The following is a 4,160-nucleotide window of genomic DNA, read 5'->3' as shown; positions in this document are numbered from 1 at the left end:
TGGAAGGACCTGGTGGGAGATGATTGGATCATGTGAAACTAGGCCTCACAAAACCTAAAAAGTTAGCACCAGGTGGCCCTAGATAGGGTCCCACCCTGCCTAGAGAGGGTCCCACCCTGCCTAGAGAGGGTCCCACCCTGCCTAGATAGGGTCCCACCCTGCCTCGATAGTGTCCCACCCTGATAGGGTCCCACCCTGCCAATTCCGGGAAACAACCTCATGAGGTCCCACCCTGCCAATTCCAGGGGTCTCACCCTGCCTCGAAGTTCCCGGAATCATCAGCTCCAGGAAAGAACCTCATAAGGTCCTGCTCTAACCAATTAAACCAAGACCCCTTGCTCAGGCTATAGCTAGACCCAATCATTTTGCGCCTTAAGCTTTGTTTGAATTTCGCGCCATAAGCTGTGTTTGAACTTGTGTTAGCCTATATAAACAGCCTGTAACAAGCAGTCGGGGTCCCAGGGCCAACCTAGAGCTTGGGACCCTAGCGCGCTAGTAATAAATAACTCTCTGCTGTGAACCTCGTGTCGGTGATCCTTCGCGACGACCCCTGCCCAGGAGGGAATCGAGAGTTCGGTTCCAACATTTGGTGCATGGGCCGGGAAGTGGGGTCGTCCGAGGACCCCCGACCCATCCGGCGGAGACCCATCTGGCCCGGGCCACCGACCGCCGACTGGACGAACGAACTCTGTCAGGTACTCTCGTTTCGTTCTGTTTGTTTCGTTTCGTTCTGTTTGTTTTGCCGGCTAATTCTGAGGAGTACTCCGTCTGAATAATTAAGTGGAGAAGGGGGACAGACGTGTCCGGCACCTTCTCACTTACGCCCCGGGGACGCCCTGGCGGTAGACTGGAAGAAGGCTGACGACTCCGTCAGCCTCCTCGAATCTGTAGGCAGGGTGCCGTCGCCCCTGCCATCCGAATATTTTGTGAAACTGTGGCGCCACTCTCTGGCCGCGCGGCTTCTTCTCATTTGTTTGGTCCTTTTGTATGTTGCTTTCATTTTGTCCTTGTGTGTGAAAGAATCTCTAGACAGAACTATAGGACAGACGTTGACGACCCCTTTAACTCTGACTCTGACTCACTTCCCTGACGTTCGGGCTCGAGCCCACCACCTCTCTGTAGAAGTCCGTAAGGGACGATGGAAAACATTCTGCTCGTCCGAATGGCCAACCCTCCAGGTAGAGTGGCCACGGGATGGAACATTTAACCTCTCAATTATCCTACAGGTCAAAGCTAAAGTGATGGATCCTGGGCCACTCGGACACCCAGACCAGGTGGCCTACGTAATTACTTAGGAAGATCTGGTCCGAAACCCTCCTTTTTGGGTGAAACCCTTCCTCCATTCCCCTTCCCCATCCCAATCTACCCTCCTTGCCTTAGAGGCCCCAAAGAACCGGAATTCAGATCCGCAAAAGCCGGTTCTCCCAGATGAGCCCCAGAGGGACCTCCTCCTTCTTGACCCCCTGCCTCCTACACCTGAAAACCCCCTCCTGAGACCTCCACCTTACGCTTCCCCCTCGGCCCCTACCCTTTCCCCAGCTTCCCCCACGGTCCCTACCCTGTCCCCAACTTCCCCCTCGGCTCCCTCCATGTCTCCCTCTCCGGTCCCACCCGAACTCACCCCTCAAGCTCCGCCAGCAACACCTCGCCTCCGCCTGCGGCGGACTGAGGACCCAGATGGCTCTCCCACTTGGCGATCCTCCCTTTTTCCCCTCCGCACCGTCAATCGTACAGTCCAATACTGGCCTTTCTCTGCCTCTGACCTCTACAACTGGAAGACCCATAACCCTTCCTTTTCCCAAGACCCTCAGGCCCTAACCTCGTTGATAGAATCCATTCTCCTCACCCACCAGCCCACCTGGGATGATTGCCAGCAGCTCTTGCAGGTCCTCCTAACCACTGAAGAGAGGCAGCGAGTCCTTCTAGAGGCCCGGAAAAATGTGCCAGGACCAGGGGGCCTCCCAACCCAACTCCCCAATGAAATAGACGAGGGATTTCCCCTCACCCGCCCGGACTGGGACTATGAAACGGCACCAGGTAAGGAGAGTCTCCGAATCTATCGCCAGGCTCTGTTGGCGGGTCTCAAAGGGGCAGGAAAACGCCCCACAAATTTGGCCAAGGTAAGAACTATAACTCAGGAAAGGGACGAAAGCCCGGCAGCCTTCATGGAAAGGCTACTGGAAGGGTTCCGAATGTATACCCCATTCGACCCAGAGGCCCTAGAACATAAGGCCACCATAGCTATGGCGTTCATAGACCAAGCTGCATTAGATATCAGAGGGAAACTCCAGAGGCTGGATAAGATCCAGACCTATGGATTACAGGAATTGGTTAGGGAGGCAGAAAAAGTATATAATAAGAGAGAAACCCCTGAGGAAAAGGAAGCCAGGTTAGCGAAGGAACAGGAGGAGCGAGAGGATCGTAAAGATCGAAAGAGGGATAAGCATTTAACAAAAATCCTGGCGGCAATAGTAAAAGAGAAAGGACCAGGGAGAGAGGGAGAAAAGCGAAGGCGGCCAAAAGTAGAAAAAGACCAGTGTGCCTACTGCAAAGAACGAGGACATTGGATCAAAGATTGCCCCAAGCGTCCCAAAGACCAAAAGAAACCTGCCGCTGTCCTCACCCTAGGTGAAGATAGCGAATAGGGGAGTCAAGGCTCTGGAGCCCCCCCCGAGCCCCGGCTAACTCTCTCTGTAGGGGGGCAACCCACCACCTTCTTGGTGGACACTGGCGCCCAACATTCAGTTTTGACAAAGGCAGACGGGCCCCTGTCTTCCCGCACATCCTGGGTCCAGGGGGCAACAGGGGGAAAATTGCACAAGTAGACTAACCACCGGACAGTTAATCTTGGACAAGGAATGGTGACACATTCCTTCTTGGTGGTACCTGAATGCCCCTACCCCCTCCTAGGGCGAGATCTTCTGACCAAGCTCGGAGCCCAAATCCACTTCTCCGAGACTGGGGCCCAGGTATTAAATCGGGACGGTCAGCCCATCCAAATTTTAACTGTGTCTCTGCAAGATGAGCATCGGCTTTTCGACGCTCCGGTCATCACTAGCCTCCCTGATGTTTGGTTGCAAGACTTTCCCCAAGCTTGGGCGGAAACGGGAGGACTCGGGCTAGCTAAGTATCAAGCCCCAATCATAATTGATCTAAAGCCCACGGCGGTGCCCGTGTCTATCAAGCAATATCCCATGAGCCGAGAGGCTCATATAAGAATTCGGCAGCACATTAACAAATTTCTAGAACTCGGAGTGTTGCGACCTTGTCGCTCGCCCTGGAACACTCCTCTTCTGCCAGTAAAAAAGCCCGGTACTCAGGATTACAGGCCTGTCCAAGACCTGAGAGAAATTAACAAAAGAACCATGGACATCCATCCCACGGTCCCCAATCCTTACAACTTACTCAGCACCTTAAAACCAGGCTATAACTGGTATACAGTATTAGATTTAAAAGATGCTTTCTTCTGTTTGCCTCTGGCCCCCCAAAGCCAAGAACTCTTTGCCTTTGAGTGGAAAGATCCTGAGAAAGGAATTTCGGGCCAATTGACCTGGACCCGGCTTCCCCAAGGATTCAAGAACTCTCCCACTCTCTTCGATGAGGCTCTTCATCGAGACCTGACCGACTTCCGGACCCAAAATCCAGAAGTGACCTTACTCCAATATGTAGATGACCTCCTCCTGGCTGCCCCTACAAAGGAAACCTGCATACAAGGTACCAGGCATCTACTCCAGGAACTGGGTGAAAAAGGATACCGGGCATCTGCCAAGAAGGCACAGCTCTGCCAGACCAAGGTAACATATCTGGGGTATATCCTGAGTGAAGGGAAAAGGTGGCTCACCCCTGGGCACATAGAGACAGTGGCTCGCCTTCCACCACCACGAAGTCCCAGGGAGGTACGTGAATTCTTGGGAACTGCTGGGTTCTGTCGCTTGTGGATACCCGGTTTTGCTGAATTGGCCGCCCCCCTTTACGCACTCACCAAGGAAAGCACCCCTTTCACCTGGCAGACAGAGCATCAATTGGCTTTTGAGGCACTAAAAAAGGCACTCTTGTCTGCCCCAGCCCTTGGGTTACCGGACACCTCAAAGCCCTTTACCCTCTTCCTGGACGAAAGGCAAGGGATTGCCAAAGGAGTCCTGACCCAAAAATTAAGGCCT

Source organism: Papio anubis, chromosome 7 (genome assembly GCF_008728515.1).
Source record: "Papio anubis isolate 15944 chromosome 7, Panubis1.0, whole genome shotgun sequence".
NCBI lineage: Eukaryota > Metazoa > Chordata > Mammalia > Primates > Cercopithecidae > Papio > Papio anubis.
This window is presented reverse-complemented; position numbering follows the sequence as displayed.